Source organism: Miscanthus floridulus, chromosome 8, assembly GCF_019320115.1.
Source record: "Miscanthus floridulus cultivar M001 chromosome 8, ASM1932011v1, whole genome shotgun sequence".
Classification (NCBI taxonomy): Eukaryota; Viridiplantae; Streptophyta; class Magnoliopsida; order Poales; family Poaceae; genus Miscanthus; species Miscanthus floridulus.
In genome coordinates this window covers 169099253-169119884 of record NC_089587.1, presented here as the reverse complement: position 1 = coordinate 169119884, position 20632 = coordinate 169099253, and the positions used below count along the sequence as shown (strand labels likewise).

At 44.5% G+C, this 20632-nt stretch overlaps 1 pseudogene; it reads right to left on the bottom strand.

Annotated features, from left to right (window-relative positions):
- LOC136470153 (monooxygenase 1-like) overlaps positions 1–13145 on the bottom strand; it is a 29727-nt pseudogene extending 16582 nt beyond the window's left edge.
- Positions 13146–20632: the final 7487 nt, after the last annotated feature.

Genomic DNA, 20632 nt, shown 5'->3' with positions numbered 1-20632 from the left:
GGTAAAATGTTTCACGCAAAGAGAAGGTATAGATTACAATGAGACATTTTCTCCAGTCTCATATAAGGATTCTTTTAGAATCATAATGGCGCTTATAGCACATTACGACTTAGAATTATACCAGATGGATGTAAAGATGACGTTCCTAAATGGGAATCTAGAGGAAAATGTTTACATAGCACAACCGAAAGGTTTTATTGTGGAAGGAAAAGAACGTATGTGATGCCGCCTGAAGAAATCAATTTACGGATTAAAACAAGCTTTAAGACAATGGTATTTGAAGTTTGATAGTATAATAAGAAAGTTTGGGTTTCAAGAAAATGTAGAGGATAATTGTGTTTATGCAAAATTCAAGAATGGAAAATACATTTTCCTAGTCTTGTATGTGGATGACATCTTGCTCGCTAGCAGTAATGTTAATCTACTACTAGAAACAAAAAAGTTCTTGTCCTCAAAGTTGGATATGAATGATCTCGGTGGAGCATCATTCGTCCTAGGAATAGAGATTCACCGAGATAGAGAAAAGGGGATTTTAGGATTATCGCAAAAGGCATACTTAGAAAAAGTTCTAAAGAAATACAGTATGCAAAATCGTAAGTCTTCACTTGCTCCCATAGTCAAGGGCGACAGATATGGGGAATTTCAATGTCCCAGAAACCAATATGAGATTGATCAAATGAAAGCGGTTCCATATAGTTCAGCTGTCGGAAGTTTACAGTACGCTCAAGTGTGTACTCGCCCTGACTTAGCATTTGTTGTCGGGTTACTTCGCAGATATCAGAGTAATCCAGGAATAGAACACTAGAAATTAGTAAAGAAAGTTTTATCTTACCTGCAAGGTACGAAGGGTCTCATGATAACGTACAGAAGATCTGATTCTCTGCACATAGAGGGATATACAGATTCTGATTATGCGGGAGATGATAGAAAATCCATGTTAGGATACATATTCACTCTCGCAGAAAGAGCTATATCGTGGAAAAGCTCAAAGCAAACCGTCACTACATCGTCCACAATGTATGTCGAGTTTGTAGCATGTTATGAGGCCACAGGGCAAGTGAATTAGCTGAAGAAATTCATGCCCGGGTTGAAAGTGGTAGACGACATACATAAACCACTCAAATTATACTGCGATAATAATCCAGCAGTATGTTATACTCACAACAATAAGTCAAGCGGTGCTGCCAAACACATTGACATAAAGTATTATGTTGTGAAAGATAAAGTCCGGGATCATATAATTAGTCTTGAGCATATAAGAATAGAAAAGATGCTCGCGAATCCGTTTACAAAAGCTTACCACCCAGCGTGTTCAGAGAACACTTAGCCGGTATGGGTTTAAGGGAAAGCCTATGATTCCTGGACAATAAGGGCCTAGTTGAGAATCTGTTTCAAAACAGAGAAGTGCATTGTAGCTGTTTAATCTAATGGCAACTGATCATGACGATGAGGCACGCTCTATGCACTGATCTGTGATGAGATGGGAACAAGATAAAGTAAGTAAGTTAAGTTTAAGTCATAAGGTGAGATCAAGGGAGCGAATGTTAGATTGATCTCTTCCAATTGACCCAACGACCAATTGAACTCTTGAATCCATACCCTGATCGGGGACGCCCAACCGCTCCATGGTTGGTGGGTCCCCATCGCACAGCATCATAAAAAGGGAGGTGGAGGCCGGGGCACAAGGCACGAGGTTCACCTGAGCTGTCAGACGCCCCACCTACATTCCCTAAACCCTAAACCGATCTAGTGAGGGGGCGTTGCCAGCGACAGGAAGACCGCCATTGGCCACCGCCGCCTCTGCACCGCCACCACCGCGACAGCGCCTTCACCGCCGGGCATCACCGTGCCACCGTCAAGCAACCCCATGGCCAGCTCGTCTTCTACGAAGACGGCCGATGGTTTACACCTCCACAACCCCTCTCTCTCACTCTATCTATAAATCCCATACTAGTTCATGTTTTAGGACTTGTTGTTTATCCTAAATGTCTGTAAACATGCTAATCTATGGATGCTATCAAGTCTATCACTCGGAAGAAGTGCGGTGTGAAGAATTGGATGGACCCCGCTGGCAGCCAGGAGTCAGTCCAAAAACGAGCCGAGACCCCGTCTCCCAGCTCGACGGAGACCGAGCAGTGAACATGGCACTGGCCATCTTCTCCGGCTTGGATGGGAGCTTAGTCCATGGAGGCGCATCAGGCGCCCTCTTCTACCACTCCCACCTGAGACATAGGGCGAATCCAAGGATCCTTATGTCCGGGATCCCCAGGCCACCATACGGTTTTGGGGAACACACCACCGGCCATGCGACCTTACATTTTCCCCTGGCCACGGTGTCAGTACCGCACACCACATGAAGGCACGACAGCGCTTATCAATTTGACGGATCGCCCAAGCCGATATACAGCAAGTGATAGATACATGTACAGGTATGGCCGACAACGTCGCATGAGTGAGCATCAGCCTTCCTGCCGCATTCAAGAGACCAGCCTTCTAGGTCGGAATTCGCCTTGCGATGGCGTCCACCAGCTGCTGCTCATCAGCGCGGTGTAGGCGCCCCATTGAGAGCGGCGCACCCAAGTAGCGACACGGGAAAGGCGACAACTGGCAAGGGAACACCTGCTGGATAAGTGCGACGTCCTCCTCAGTACATCGGATCGGCGAGATGAGACATTTGTCGATGTTGGTGATCAACCCAGAAGCTCCAGCGAATAAATCCAGTATGACACGAATGCAACTGAAGTCTTCCTGTTTGGGCACGAGGAAGAGAACCAAATCGTCCGCGTACAGCGACATCCTATGGCCAAAGTGGTCACCAGGAAGGGGCGTTAGCATACCCTGCTTGCTGTCTGCTTCCACTATCATGGCATTGAGCACTTCCATAACAATTACGAACAGGAAAGGAGACAGCGGGTCACCCTGTCACAAACCCCATGCATGAAAGATGCGCCGGCCCAAGCGACCATTGACTAGCACCTTTGTGCTCGCAGAGGAGAGCATCGCAGCTATCCAATCTCTCCAGCTCTGCGGAAAACCCATGCGCTTTAATACTTCGAGCAGGAAAGGCCAAGCGACTGAATCGAACGCCTTGGCGATGTCAACCTTGAGCAGAATGCACGCATACTGCTGTGCGTGCAGCCACCGGCAGTAGAGCTACACCGAACGGAAGTTGTCATGTATCCGTCTCCCCTTTATGAACGTCGTTTGGTTGGCACGGACCAGAGCGTCCATGAACGGGGCGAGCCGCAACGCCAACCACTTGGAGACCAGCTTAGTGAAGCTATGAATGAGACTAATGGGCCTGTAGTCCCTAAGGACAGCCGGGGTCTCATTCTTTCACAGGAGAACCATGGAGGCGTCGTTAAGGAGGTAAAAGCTCCTCCAGTCTTGCTGCCACAACGAGTTGAAGGCGCTACATATATCATCTTTTATAATAGGCCATGCAGCTCGGTAGAACCTTCCGGTGAAGCCGCCTGGACCTGGAGCACGGTCAGCCGGTGATTCCTGAATAATCTTGGCAATCTCGTCCTCCGTGAGTGCCACAACCAGGTCCTGCAAGTCCAGCCTTGGCAAATCAAGGCGTTCCCGATGAAGCCGCTGGAACCGAGTACCCAAAAGGGCATCATAGTACTCGAACACCGCTCCTAACTTGGCCTCGTCTGTGGTGAAGGTGCGACCCCCGTGTGTGAACGTTGGTATGTAGCTCTTGCATCTTCTGTGGCAGGCTTGGAGATTGAAGAACTTAGTGTTAGCGTCACCATCCTTCAAAAAACGGTACCGGGACTTTTGCCGAGCAATAGTCCAGACAAGGAGGCGAGGCCTAGCGTGGCCACCTTGAGCTCCCGGCGCAGCTCAAGCTCCTCAGGAGACAGCAGCCTGGTTTCCTGTGCGACTTCAAGTTCAAAAATGACCACACGTGCGGCAGCAAGCTGAAAACGGACGCTACCGATACGCTGTGCACTCCAGCGTTTCAGCGCTTTGGCGACATTGCACAGCTTGTAATCCAAGACTCTACAAGCATCAACCTCTCGAAGGGGACAGGTCTAGGCGGTCGCGACCACGTCGAGGAAGCCATCAACCTTTGGCCAAAAGGATTCCAAGCGGAACCGTGGCTGCGCCCAAGGATCCGTGCTGAGTACCAGCAACAAGGGAGCGCGGTCGGAGCAGTCTGTGCAGAGGCAATGCAAATTGTGGTAGGGGTGGCTCTCTAGCCACGGCACCATGGCGAAGACCTGGTCAATTCGTTCCATCGTCAGCCTACTCCTCTCTTTACTCCAGGTATACATACGACCGGTAAGGTGGAGCTCGGCAAGCTGCAGAGCGTTAATAGTACGACGGAAGCGCTTTATGAGGCGACGGTTTAGCCTGTCATTGTTCTTGTCTTGCGCCTGATAGATCAAGTTGATGTCACCGCATATCAACCAGGCCCCCGGACAGGAAGAGGCCATGCGCTGGAGCTCCGCAAGGAAGGCCTCCTTCAACGACTGTTCAGCTGTTCAGTTGGACCATAGACCGAAGTGAGCCAGCACTCCCCGACATCCACCCCGTCGACCGTCTTTAGCAGCACCGCGACTGAAAAAACGGCAATGGTGGGGTTTGAGCCCCGCCACATATCCCTGCGCGCCACTCAATAAGCACCCCCCCCCCCCCCCCCCCCCCCCCCCCCCCCCGACACACCAACAGAAGGCAGGAAGGAGTAATCGAAATCTGGTCCCATTAGTTCATTGATCATGGACACAGAAAATTCAGCGACTTTGGTTCCTGAAGGCAAACCATAGAAGCACGTTCCTGGACAATGATGTCCCTAACGGCTGTGCGACGTGCCCGGCTATTGAGGCCACGGGCGTTCCAGACTAGAAACTGGTTGTAATTCATGAAAAAAACAGCGGCGCGACGGATGACGACTATCCTTCAGATGTCGAACGCTAGAGCAGCGGTCCGGAGGCCTCCAGCAGGGAAGAGCTCGCGCATGGCCGCGTGCTTGGAGGAGGCCAGGGGCTCCTTGAAGGCCCGATGATGGAACCTGTCGGCGTAGGAGGCATCAGGACTCTGTGGCGGCGAGGATCTCCCCGCCGGCCTCCACTTCCTCAGCATCACCTTCTTGGCTTGAATTTCCGGTTTTGGGTCACGGAGATGCGTCAGCGATGCGATTCGCACGCTACACCGGCGAGAGGTACGACGAAGCGGAGTGGAGTCGATGTCGGGCAGCGACGTTCCTGCTGCCTGCATGGCCGGTGCCACCGGCGCCTGGGTTACCTATGCCGCAGGCGCAGGGTTCTCGATCTCGTGAAGCAGCCCAGGATTAGCAGTAGATGATGTGTCGCATGGGCCCATATCCTCCGTACCCGGGCCAAAGGCAGAGATCTGCCCCGCCAAATCTTCAACCACTGGATCAGAAACAGGACCATGACCCAGCTGGCATTCCTACCCAGTCCGGCATGAACTCGCACTCGGGGTCTCAAGCATGAAGCTAGCCCAGGACGTCTCCCCCTCCATTGGGGTCCAGCAGGAAACCCGGCCCATCCCGGTCCAAGGACCTGCTGCCATGCACGACCATGAGCAACGAAGGGTCATCGCAGAGTAGCTTCCCCAGGAAAATCCGGGCACCGCCGCACTCGTCACTAGGGATAAAACGGATAGGATACGGATATTTGTTTTCATATTTTTGTCCAGATTCGGATTCGGACACGAATAGTATTCGGATACATACATGAATACGGATTGACTCGGTTACAGATACAAATCATAAGTATCAAATACAGTATGAATCGGATTCAGAGAAGGTCGGATACAAATATCTATTCGGATATTGAGTAAAAGCAGCGCATATATATATATATATATATATATATATATATATATATATATATATATATATATATATATATATATATATATATCCAAGTGGGAATTTATATATGGGCCAGGTAGCTTAGCTAGGGTTATAGAGGATTGGGCCGTTTGGGCAAGAAGTAATATTTTGGCCTAATTCCAAAAATCACAATTCGAGAAAAAAAAACAAAAAAAGCAAAAAATTATTGTTTGAGGCCCTAAACAAAGTCAAATGAAAATATTGTAATCAACAAAGTTTCATAACTTTTTGGGATCTAAAACTTTCATTTTGGTTGTTTCTCCATCTGAGATTCTGAGGTCGTTTGAAAAATCCAAATTTTAAATTTGAGAAATTCAAACGTAGTTTTCCTTGACAAGATGATTTCAAATAAAAAAGTTTTTAACTATAAAGTTTCATAAATTTCTGAGATCTACAACTTTTATTTTAGTCATTTGTTCATCCGATATAGTAGTAGTAACATTATTCACAAATCTCACACATCTTTCTTATAGTTTATGAAACTACAAGAGAGATGTAAATTTTGTGAACAATGTTACTACCACAATCTTGGATGAACAAATGATCAAAATAAAAGTTGTAGATCTTGATGAGTTTTACAACATTTATGTTCATGACTTTTTCAGCTGAAGTCAGTTAATGTTTGAAAATGACGTTTGAAGTTGCTATTTTTTGAAATTCAAAATTCAAATAGATAGAATACAGTCACATGAAAAGATGAACACAATAATAGCTATAAGAACACAATAAATTGATAGAACATGATTTTAGAAAATTTTAGAAAAAAATTATCAAATTTGAAGTTAGTACGAGAGAGAAAAACTAATTACAAGTTTTAGCCAAAGATTAAAAAGAGAAATAGGCGTTCTTTAACCATTTCGAAATTGAAATTCAAATAGCATTTTGAAGCACTAAATGATTTCAAACGAAAAAGTTGTAAACAACAAAGTTTCATAACTTTTTGAGATCTACAATTTTTATTTTGATCATTTCTCCACCCAAGGTGGTTTGAATAATATCCGGATAATATCCGTTTGAATAATATCCGGATATATCCGATACTTAACCGGATTATCCGATATCCGCCGGATATCGATGATATTACATTCGTATTTGATATCCGCCTAAGATATCCCTTTTATTATCCGTATTCGAAAAAATTATGGATATCCGAGTAACTATCCAGATAAGTGTTCATATTTGTTCGGTCGAACGGACGGTCGAATAAATATCCGTACCGTTTTCATCCATACTCGTCACGGTGACCAACGAGGGATATGTCATCACTGCACGCCCTGTCACGCTGGTCCCCCGCCCCCGGCATGGAAAGCAGGAGGGCCTACCCAGTCAACATTGGGTCCGTATCCACTAGTCCATGACGCGTGCCATCGCGCGCGTCGGCAAATCACCTGGTTAACCAGGCAAAAAATATCCATATTAATTGAATTGGTTGATGAAAAAGGGCAATAACCTGAGATACAAAGCAAAGAAGACTCCAGGCTGTTGCGTAAGGGTGGAAATGAATTCCTTGAATCTATAAGTAGTACTGTAATAATTTCGGCTGAACATTTTATCCCTTCCATATATATTGGCAGTATGACTAAGACAGTATTTTGTTAAAGGAAAAAAATTGAAAGGTCTGGCTAATAAAATGTTTCATACATCCTAAGACGCTGTGAGACGAAGTCTAGGCTATATGTTTTAGTTTAAATGCGGAAACTAATATGTATAAATCACGTATTATTATTCTAAATAACAAATCTTCCAGGAAAAATAAGAGGAATTATCAAAATATCAAAATCCATGTTTTTAGATCTTTGATGCGTAGGATCATCTATCTATTTGCAGTACTCAGGAAGCCTATAACTAAAATAACCATGTTATATGCAACTACATATAGCGGTATAACTATTCAAAATTAGTTTAATGATCAAATATGATCAGATGCAAAACTAAAGGAGCAACATGGCCAACTGCTGTCATGTTGAAGTTTCATATAACAATACTCCATAATCTTAAAATTAAGCATTCTAAAATAGAAAGAGGGATTGATTCACTCAGATTTCAGAATAGTCATACCAAAAAGCATCACAGAGTCACAATGAGACAATGAGTGCACTTCGGATGTAGTAAGTATTTTTTTCCCGTTAGCGTGGACCATGTTGTTGAACGCTGAACCTTGTGGCTTTGATAAGAAATAAATTTACTGGGTGAACCATGGGAAAAGAACAATGATAAAATTCATTTGATTGAAATCTAACATAAAAGCACACATACACTGCATTAAAAGCATAGGCATGGATCTGATTACCTGAGCACATTGGAACAAATATGATATAATATTTATATCCTGAACATGGTCCAAAATCGCTGATCGACTGAAAAAACTGGAGAGTATTAGCTCCATATGCCAACCATAAATATAAATTGGCAAATAAATTAACATTAAGGTATGGATGCAATATATTTCTATTTTTTATTCGACATGCATCATATATCTACTTGGAACTTCATGTCACACTTACTTTGTTGGAACAATTCAGAACATGGCAGATCAGAGCAGTCTGTGCCTTAAAGAAAACACCATATTCATTTATGAATTCTGCATGGTCTTGACATAGCTGAAAATAAAAACTGAACCCAAGAATTTGATCCAGGACCAACGTCTGCCATTGCAAAGGAAGGAAAATGAAACTGTAAGTAAGTGAATAGGCTGAGGTTTATGAAGGTAGACAGGATTCATATATTACATGTAAAAGGTCTGGTGCACCTCTCTGAACTCATTAGAAGCGTTCCATTTTTGAGGCAAGGAAAAGGACCTACAGAATCTAGATGGGCTCACCAAAATAGCAGCCACCATGCTAAACCATGCGGGAGGGCCCTGATCAATCAGGTTGAAAAAAACAAAAAAGTTATCAGTAACTGTGGCAACCAAAACACTTGGTTACGGTATAGAAGCCAAACTCTAGGCATGCTCTCAGGATTCAATCGAAACAAAAATCCAATCACCACATAATAGCAGTCAATGTGGCCCAATCTAGTGAAAAAACCAAAAGGACCAAAGCCAGGAGGGGGATACCTTTAACATTGAGATGGCTGTGATAATGAATCATTGGACAGGCACCATATGGGAACACAATAGAGACACTTGGAGCAGTAGTGTAGCAAGACAAAAAGAGAAGCCGATGCTCATGCATCCTAACACCTGACATCTACAAATTTAGGATGACAAAGGCATTGGCATATATTACATAAGCAGAACACCAACCGCAGCACAATAGACCATACCATTTATGTTTGAGCAATCAAAGACATATGTGACTATTTGTTATTGCAAAGCACACTAAAATAAAGAAAAGATTAAATCCATGCACACCAGGATATCATGTTTCCAAGAAGAATTACGCAATCAAGGTGGTTCGGTTCAACAAGAACTCACCATGTATTGTCGTAGCTGGCTATCTTCGTTGCCACCATCTGTGCATCACTGAGATACTCATATATCTCTGCAGCATGTAAAGCAGTAAAAACAGGAGTCTAAACACATATTAAAACCTGAAGAATTCACAGAATCTGGGAATCACTATTGAGAGCACAAAAACAAACGTGAAAGACCATGATCCGAAAAACTCGCCTTTGAGCAGTTGACATCATCAAAACTCATAAGGCTGAAAAGGAAAGTGGGTCACATACAAATAGATGAAACATGTAGGGTCAGTTTTCAATTGACAACAAGCAATGATAAATTTTAAAAACATGTGAATAATCTCAGGTCAAATATCTTTAATAAAAAAGGTTCAGATGGCAACAATCTGGATAGAGAGGGAGATCCATTTCGTCCTTTGTCTGATTACCACATATGCATACAGTAAGTATGCAGAGCACACCTATTAACTGTTCTTAAGCAGCACTTACATTTAATAGTTCACAATTCTTGAGTACCCATGCCGTAAACCTATAACCAGAAAATGTCACGACTCATCATATTTCGTCGTTGCGCTCAGGCTACGTAGGGAAAAAAGAACAGGTAGTGGGCAGAACGAAGAGAAGTATAAAAAGGCATTGAATCATAAAATTGGTTCAGAGAAATTCACTTGTAGAAGTAGCCACGTGTCCATTAAACATAAAGCAAAATTATGGATATTTCACTGATCTGGACATAAGAAACGACAAGGAAATCATCGCCCAAATAGCAACATGGATATCTTACACCTTTAGGTATTAGCATAGAGTAAAAAAGAACAGTACGTAGGAGGATCCTGAAACTTTAAGATGGCATTTGCAAACTCTCTTGAACCTAGGATATTTAGACCTGTAGGTACCAACGTAAAGCAATGAGAGGTACATATATAAAGATCGAAGAACATAAACTAAGCGGTAGCATGTGAAATACCTTACATTGTAGCAGCTCTTGTAAGCAGAAAATCGCATTTGTACACCATATCGTGGATGAGGCAGCAGCCTACAGATAAATGGAGAAGTAGCAGCAATAAACGTAGTAAGAACAATGAAGGACCATGAATCTAGCGAAAGAATAGAAAAGCACAACTTTTTTCAAAGGCTCTGATAGGTGTGGTACAAATTAGGAACTGACAAGATTACTTCATAGCAGCTGTCACTGGACTACCTTTTCTTCCATGCTTCACCCAGCCCACAACCCAGTGAAAGTAGGACATATTTTTATGCAGCCAAATTAGAAACCATATCTAATTCATGGTAAGAACAGGAAAACTGGAACATAACAGAATATCATAACTGAATCATAAAATCTCCAAATCAGAAGAGGCACATAGAGGAGACTGCAATGAGATGAATACAGAGGAGAGGGATGATCTTGCTTCACCTAGGAGACACCAAGAAACGAAAGCAACAGAGAGGGCACCATGGGCAGAGACAGCCGTAGTGGTGCAGCGCACACCGAGGATCGTTGCCGGAAGATCCGAGCCCACCGTGGGGTGCGGCCGTGGGCCACGGCCATGTCAGTGCGCCATCGTGCTAGGGGGCGGCCACCGCCCATGCGCCTTCGGACCCCCCACGCTGCTGGGCGTCACGCATCTTGGGGAGAGGGAGTCTGCACCATCGCGCCGCCCGTGCTAGACCTGGTGCGTGCCTGAAGGAGAGGGGGAGATAGAGGGGAAGAGATGAAGACTGCCACCTAGGGTTTCCTCGGAGCAAATGGGGTCGCGGTCTTTGGGAGAGAGTAAGGGAGAGGACGCGAGGGTGGGGGAGGGAGCGGCGGAGGTGCCAGAGCACTGCCTCTGGCCAGCCGCACGCAGCGTGGGGAGGCGGCTGCGCCATCCGCTGCCACATCAGGAGGGAAGGAGAGAGAGAGACGAAGGGGAGAGAGAAACAGAGATGAGAGGTAGGAGAGGAAGGAAGGGAGGGAGGGAGAAGGAGGAGGAGGAGGAGGAGCACGGCCACCACCACCAAGCACAGCTCGTGGCCGGCACCATCGCCCCTATTCATGTGGGGATGGAGAGCGAGAGACCGATGGGGAGAGAGAGAGGAGGGACCAAAAGAATCTAGAAGAAGAAGCGAGAGCCGTAGTATATATTTGGTTCTCTAGATTCTGACGAGAAGCGAGAGAAGCAGAGGATAAGGGAGAGAAGCCAACTAGAAGCACCAGAATCGGTTGTCATCGAGAATCCGCTTCGAGCGATCTGGGTTGTCGAACGCGAGATCGGACAGCCAGGGGTATTTGGAGCGACGTGGATGGCCTGAGCGCTGGCCAAAGTAACCTGCTTTGATATATAGAAATACCCATGTCAACCTCAGAGCGACTGATATCACTTGCTAGGGGGTCAAAGCTGTCCTCCCCCAGCTTTTCACTCGCCACGAGGGCCTTGGTTCCCGAGTTGTCGCAAAACCTAGCACGCTCGACACAGCATCCCAGAAGTGGGTAGACCATTGATCCAATGACCAATGACGGGGCGTCGTCATCACCTCCGGCCAAGTAGACCAGTTCAGACCCCGTGGTGAGCCACCGTGGCAATAGTCAAGCCCCAGATGATAGCGGTTGCAATTGCTGTTGCCTGAGTCATTGTCGTCATCCGCATCACCGCCAAAACCATCATCATCCAGAGATAGCCCCCACGATGGGCCACCGTGGCCATCATCAAGCCCTGGGTGATAGTGATTAAAGTTGCTATCATATGAACTGTCATCCTCATTCGCACCACCACCATGACCTCCCCCATCTGGGGAAGCCGGCAGCGTATTCCAATCCTGGAACACGACCAATCAGAGCCGCACCCGATAGCGCAGGCCAGGAAGCTCTGCCCGAATGGCCTCCACAGGGTTGTGAATGTGCGGCTCCAAGATGAAGATGATCTTCTCGTCAGGGATGAAATGCGGGTGCATACACCACGCCACAATGAAGAACTCATGGCCATCATCCGTCGGCACATCCCTCGGCAAAATGACTTTGATGTCTGCACAGGTGGGACCAAGGATGGTCTATGCCATGGAAGCATTCTGGGCATGGAGGGGCACACGCCTCATCCCCACCAACACTCCCTACCTGAACGACCCATCGAAGGCCATCGAGGTCCTTCGCTAAGGCCGCTAGATCAAGGAGAACTAATCCCCCACCGTCGGAGTGCTGAGAACTCGGTCCCTATCCTCGCGATGCCTGAATCGCACAACAAAGTCCTCAGGGTCATTACGACAGACCTTAGCATCTTCCCTGCCACACCAAAACATTCAAAGAGGAACTGGCGGACCATGGCTGGCGACACCGGGGGCCTGGTACCACCAACTATAGTGACAAGCGCAAGGCCGAGTTCGTCCTCCGTAGCCTGCAACTCCATGGAGCGAGGAACAACAACAAACTCTATGCGACACGGCCGCACTGAGCGGCCCTCCGGTTCCACAGCCCTAGGGGACCCCGCCAGAGGGGGAGGAGGCGGAGTCAGGGGAGCACAACAGTGAGGGACTAACAGTTCTAGTGGCATCAGATTACTTAAGTGGTGCATCATTTCATCAGTTCAATAGCTTTGTAAGGGTACAAGCTTATGCGGTGATGAGATTGGCAGTTTCCCTGAGCTCTGCAGCCACTCCAAGTTGCTCTAGAACTCTCCATCTGTTGGCATGAACACCAACTGCCACTCCATCTGCTCGTAAGGTCTCAGATTTCTCCAGCACCAGACTAGCAATCCATTTCCTATATGCATGCCATGTTCAGAGCTACTCAAGTCATGTTACTCTATAGGGGAAAGGATAAACTAACTATGATGTGGAGCAAGTGAACGCACCGATGAAGAGCGAGAGCAGTGGCAAGGCCGTGTTGGCCCATAGGATCACCGGCTTAGGTGAGTGAACCACTCACCAGTCTTGTCGAGCACCCGCTAGTGTTGCTGAGCACCCACTAGCCGTGCCGACCATGAACAAGCGTTGTCCGTCCCCACACACTATGGCTAGAGCTAAAAGAAGAAGGGAGAACAAAGCATGCACACACAGTACAAGACACCAGCGTTGGCCGAAGCCCTGTCTGGGAGATGACAAATCTAAACTATCTTTACTGAGTTGCCATGGTAGTCTATTTATACAACTTTATCCATCTAGTCCTAGTACAACGCACATGCTACAACAGTAACTAGATAACACAGCAGGGCTAACTCTGCGCCGGCCTCTACATGTGGCTACAGTGTTGTAGGTGAGCCGTGCGGTGCCTGCACCTGCAGCGGCTACAGTATCACAGCAAAGGGCCTTTGGCGCTGCCTTCCCTTGCTGTGTTTGTCGCAGAACCGACCAATTTATAAAAGTACAAGTACGATGGTAGCCCGCAAGCGGTCGCACTATCATACTTGAACCCATATAAACCGGGTAGTCCGTCGAGTACCACGACGGGTCTCGATAAACGATTACAACAACCAAGATCATACATGATTCAACATACCTGTCACATATTACATAAAGTTCACAGATACATTTTCATCATCAGAGTACGAATAAAAGTTATTACAAACTGAGTTTGATAGATAAGCAGAAGCAATTAAGTTTGAAAACAAAGTTTCCAACATAGTTTGATACAGTGCCAAGTAGGATCACGGTCCACAAAAGCAAAGATAGGGATTAATAAAGAAGCCTGCCCAAAGCTTACTCCTCATCCACAGCGGGATAGAAGCAACTCTTGCAATAACCATGGTACACAGTGCCATCTGCAACAATGGGAAAATAAACCCTGAGTACGAGAAGGTACTCAGCTAGACATACCCGTCATAAACCAGAAATAAAATGACTCCAAGGATTATGCAAGGCTGTATAAGTGGAGATAGCTTGACAACATTTTGCATAAAAGCAATTGACGTAGTTGTACAATTTTGATTTCCTTTATCAAGTTAATTATAACTATTCATCTCTAGATTAGCAACTATCATGTGCCAAACATGTGGTATATCAATTTAAAAGCATACAATAGTAACCATAGCAGGTCTTGTAATTCCATATTCATCCGAACCATCATGTTCCATAGCACAGTTACTACAATGTTGGGACTAGCCAAGTTTCTCACTATCCGAGAGAGACGGCGATTCGAATCGATTTCAACCAGCTGGGAATTTATTCCTAACACAAACCTAGGCATACCACGTGAAGGCAGCCTTAGGTCACCTTTGGTACAACTCAGGTCCACATTTCACGGGTCCGTACTGTGCCGCACAATCTGGGACACCAGATGCCAGGATGTTCAGGCCTAGCCTGCCCTTGGGCTCAGTCTGATCGCCCCCCGCAAGGAGCGCACAACAAAATGGGTCCTGGCCTGAGTTGAGCTACTCGGCTTCTCGGTCGGAACGAGTTATCCGGCCAACTAAGTGATAGGCATGCGTTCAATCTTGTCAGAAGCGCCAACAACGGTACGGTCCTTAATCGGCTCAGACGGAATCACATGAGTCATCCTACGCATAGACTCCACCTGGCCTTGATTTTCTTTTACCCCATGGTTCTGTTCCATGATAGCAAATATAGTCAACCGTGCTCCAGTATCCACCTATATCTCGCAGGTGACAGGACATCACCCGACTTCTACCGGTCTAAGTATGGCTAAGCATATATTCGATCCTGGACCTATACCGGTTAAAGGTGTAATATCTGGACAAGGAATTTATATGCATCAAGTGGTTCCATTCAACTCTTATAACCTAATACATCAATCATAAGTACTTAAGTAATCATTTGTAAAATATTGGGAGACTTAAAATGCTCTGGGGCTTGCCTCGCAGAAAGGAAGTGGGGCGGTGGTCAGGACACTCCAGAAGCTCTTCAAGATTCTGCTCCATGACTTCAGGAGCTGTGACTTGAGGATTCTCCTGCTGGTCCCCTTCCTCTATCTCATCGAATTCCAGCAATGTTATTTCTTCCTCCGATCCTAGATGCATGAATATGGCATAAGATATTGCGAATGCATATATGTTAACAAGGGTGGTGTGATGATACATGAGGAATGCATTCTTGCAATTATTCTTATCAGCGTGTGGTTTAAGTAACAACAAGTGCATCGCGTTTACTGAGTAGGTGCATATCTCTTCTTGATTATGTAATTAATTACTTTAACAATGCATCTACTACTTCACAAACAGTAGCTACTTGTTTTACTCATAACTGGAGTTCAAATTATCCAAATACAGTGATCGTAGACTTTCTGGAAAGCTTATAAAATTACCTCCAACTTTGTTATTAACTATTTTTACAGTAAACATCATTTTTATCATGCAACTTATCAAACTCCAGAATCTGTCCGGAAACTATTCTAATTCGCATTATGACGCAACAATACTTCTACTTCATATGAGTATTCAAATTTTTACATCACAAGGTCTACCAACAGTTTAAGCATACCAAATACACTCAATAAAACCAAAGGGTGAAGCCCAAACTATTTCTTTAAATGCCTTTCTTATTTTATTTAAATACTTAGGTTAAATAATAAACATATACCAGATGTACTTCATAAATTCTCAAAAATTTACAGTGCCTTACTAATGCTATCAAAAGACTACTGTAAAAGGTTCATGCCATTTTATATAGTAAAACATTCTATACAAAAATGACAAGACAAAAAGGCTTACAATAGCAAAAATAGAAAACCCTAGTGAAAAGTGTTAAGCAACAGATTTCCTATTTTTCTTAGCATCCATATGGCACTAGGATAACCTCCAACAAATTTCATGAATATTGGATGCCTAAATAATTTATAAAAATTCATACAAGGATTACCTATTTATAAAAGAAAAATCTATAACTATAAATCTATACATGCATTGATCCTCAAATTTTTACCAGAGCTAATACATGTCAAGAATAGCTTACCACAAAAATTTCATAATTTTTGGAGCTACCAAACTGAAGATCTATAAATCTATACAGGAACTCTAGATATAAAATAAACAAGTTTGCATGCATTCAAAAACACATTTCAAATCTCCATTTAAATCTTCCAAAATTTCTACTGTAAGTGTCAAGATCATATTTTTCTTAAATACTTCACTTCCTAAGGAATGCTACCAAATTTATTTCACAATTTTTGAAGCTACCAAAATGAAGATCTAAAAATCACAAAATACATGAAATCTGAAATCAAAATGAACTAGCCTACTCTCTAACTGCCACTAACCGGTGGGACCCGCTGACAGAGGACCCCACGCGTCAGAGGCACCGGGACAGGGCAGCGGCCCTACGCGATGGTTGTGCGGCCAAAGCTCGCCGACAGTGAGGTTGCCGGCGGTGACGTCTTCACGGTATGACCTACTCGACCAGGCGCATCGTTTGCACTACTTGGCCGGCCCTATCATTGACGCTAGTGACGACGGCGGCAGCCATGGTGGCACGGCGGCGCTGCATAGTGTGTGCCGGTTGTCTCTGGCTACGGCGAAGCCAAACAAGGCGAGCAACAGGACCACGGTGACCCTAACACTATGTCACAACGACCCAGACGGCCAGAGATGCTCCAACGAAGCACGGCCATGACAGCGGCCATGGCAGAGCTCCGACGAGGACAAACCTACGATGGCGCAAAGCTAAACGCGGCTTACCAAAGGCGAAATCATAGACGCTGCAAGGTGGAAACAGTGGGGAAGGTGGAGGCGTAGATGCAAGCGCGACCGAATGGCGAATGGGGCGGCGGTGAGCGCAGGCGAGCTCGGCGGAGGTGGGGAAAAAGCTCGGTGCTGCGGCTGCTATGGTGGGTGAAGAAGGAGACCGAGGCGAGGCAACTGGAGAGCGTGGCTGAGTGCGGGCGGGTGCGGGCGATGTTAAGGCGCACTCTGGCCTGCCTTAGCCACACGCGGCGAGACGCCGGCGACGTACAGCGTTCGCTGGCCACCACGCGGCGCGCGGACTCTATTCCGATCGGCCACCGAAGACAGCGATTCGGTTGATTCAGAAACCGAATGGGACGCCTGGCAGCCGGTTTTCAAGGTGATTAAACTTCTAATCCGTGGAGTATTAGCGCACATAGTCTAAACCAAAATTGTAGCTCAATGTACCAGCTTCAATTCTTATTCAAGTATCTCGTGCCAATTCTCAACCGAAACTAAGTAATATCATCCCCAAGGTCGGCCTGTCAGCACTGTCTGTGATCATGACTTAGAAATTTTCTCTAAGTGTTGTAAAGGTGAATTTGCTAATTCTTGTGATCCCAATTCAAGCATGTTAGAAGCTAAATCAGTTAAGGACCCAAAAATAAAAGTTTTTCCCCATGCCAAACACTACAACCTTGCCTTAGTGACCTCCTCCATGCAAGGTCTCTAACACCTAGTTCGAACTTGGTCAAACATGTCACATTGAAATGATGATACACTGCAAACTACGGCTTAATGATCTATTTACCCCTAACCATGAATATCAAAGTTGTTCATAATGATACTCTAAACATGTTTAAGCAAATTGCAAGGTCATACAATCATTTCATGTATTAGTCACTCATAGTGCTATTTAGTTTAATCACATGAAATCTTAAGTGTTGGTTCATGAAAGGTGACCTTCATGAACAAGGTCCTATTTGCTAACCTATGTGTTGCTACATGTTGTTGTGATCCACATCAACTAATTACATGTATACACTCATGATCATTTGCATATGTACAATGAAACATGCAATAACAAGCAAATGTTGCATATGTTTCAATCCAATGTTTCAATTGTAAATGCTTATTTATGAATGCATGATGATCATGCTCATGCTATGCAAGTCAAGTTATGCAAGGCTAACACCTTGGGTGTTACAGCCCCTCCCCCTTATAAAAATCTCGTCCCGAGATTTGCAAGACCTACCATTCTTGGAAAAAGGCGGGATAAACTTCTCGTAAATAATCTTCTCTTTCCCACGTAGCATCTTGTTCACTATGATTGTTCTAAACTACCTTATAGAACTTAATAATTTTACTCCGTGTTACTCTTTCCATCTCCTCTAATACTCGAATTGGCTTTTCTTCATAGGTTAAATCCAATTGAAGTTGCACGTTGGTGGGTGCAATAGCTTCATCAGGTACTCGAAGACATTTCTTTAACTGAGATACATGGAAGACATTAAATATTGCACTCATCTTAGGTGGAAGTTGTAACTTATAAGCAACATTCCCTTTCCATTCCAAAATCTGGTATGGCCCTACATATCTAGGTGAAAGCTTCTTTTTCATCCCAAATCTCTTCACCCCTTTCATGGGTGATACTTTCAAGTATACATAGTCACCCACTTCAAAAGTCAGTGGTCTTCTTCTTCTATCAGCATAACTCTTTTGTCTTGATTGAGCTGCCTTCATATGTTGTTGGATGACACGTACTTGCTCTTCAGCTTCATTGACAAAGTCAATACCAAAGTATCTCCTTTCACCAGGCTTAATCCAATTCAATGGAGTTCTACATTTTCTGCCATACAATGCTTCAAATGGAGCCATCTTGATACTTGCTTGATAACTGTTGTTATAGGAGAACTCAGCTAAAGGTAACCGTTTCTCCCATGAACCTTTTGAAGATATAACACAAGCTCTAAGCAAATCTTTTAAGATTTGGTTTACTCGCTCTGTCTGTCCTGAAGTTTGCGGATGGTATGCCAAACTTCTGATTAGCTTAGTCCCCAAAGCCTGGTGTAAGTGCTCCCAGAAACGAGCTATGAACTGTGGTCCTCGATCTGAGATTATAGTCCTAGGTACTCCATGCAGTCTCATAATCTGAGAAACATATATCTCAGCGTATTTCCCAACTATATACCTTGTGTTCATGGGTATAAAATGTGCTGACTTGGTGAGATGATCAACAATAACCCATATTGAATCATGACCTTGTGGTGTCATTGGAAGGCCTGTGATAAAGTCCATGCTGATTTCCTCCTATTTCCAACCTGGAATAGGCAATGGCTGAAGTAATCTGACAGATTTCATATGAACAGCTTTTACTCTACTGCAGTTATCACACCTAGCGACATAGGCTGCGATCTCTTTCTTCATTTTAGTCCACCAAAAATGGGTTTTCAAATCTTGGTACATCTTACTACTACCCGGATGGATAGACAATTTGGACGAGTGAGCTTCATCTAAAATTTGGTTCCTTAGCTCACGGTCTTTTGGTACCACCAGTCGGTCCTCAAACCATAACGCACCTCTTTCGTCCAATCTGAAATGCTTGGTCTCTTGCTCTTGCATTTTTCTTTTGATGTGACTTATTCCAACATCTGTCTGCTGTAGCTCTATGATTTTGCTCTCAAGTGAACAACTAATCATGATATTGTGTAGTACTACAGGGTGTAACAAGTTGAATCCATCTTCCAATAATGCTTCTTTAGTGTTGCAATGAGACTTTCAACTGAGTGCACCTGCTACTACATTAGCTTTTCCTGGATGGTAGTGTACTTCTAAATTGTAGTCCTTAATTAGCTCTAACCATCTTCGTTGTCTCATGTTCTGCTCTGGTTGGGTAAAGATATACTTGAGACTTTTGTGGTCAGTATATATATGACATACATTGCCCAACAAATAATGTATCCATATCTTTAATGCATGAACAACTGCTGCAAGTTCCAAATCATATGTAGGGTAGTTGACTTCATGCTTTCTCAATTGTCGAGAAGCATATGCAATAACCCTTCCTTCTTGCATAAGCACACATCCCAAACCTATTCCCGATGCATCACAAAATACATCAAAAGGCTTTTCAATGTCTGGTTGTGCTAGCACAGGTGTAGTAGTCAACAAAGTTCTGAGGGTGTGAAAAGCTGCTTCACATTCTGGTGTCCATTTGTACTTCTCATCTTTCTAAAGTAGTTTGGTCATGGGCTTAGCTATCCTTGAAAAATCTAGAATGAAACGACGATAATATCATGCTAACCCTAGAAAACTCTGAACTTCATGAACTGAAGTTGGGGCTTTCCAATCTATGACCTCTTGTACTTTTGATGGGTCTACAAAGATTCCATCCCTTGATAAGATGTGACCTAAGAAAGGTACTTTGCTCAACCAAAATTCACACTTGCTAAATTTCGCATATAGCTTATGCTCCCTCTATCTGGATAAAACAATCCTGAGATGCTCTTCATGATCTAACTCATTTTCTGAATAAATCAATATATCGTCGATAAACACGACCACGAACTTGTCAAGCTCGGGCATGAATACCGAGTTCATCAGGTACATGAAGTAGGATGGAACATTTGTTAGTCTAAAAGACATAACCAAATACTCATATAAGCCGTACCTAGTAGAGAAAGTAGTTTTAGGTATGTCCTCCGGTCTGATCTTTATCTGATGATAACCTGATCTCAAGTCAATTTTGGAGAATACCTTTGCCTTTGCT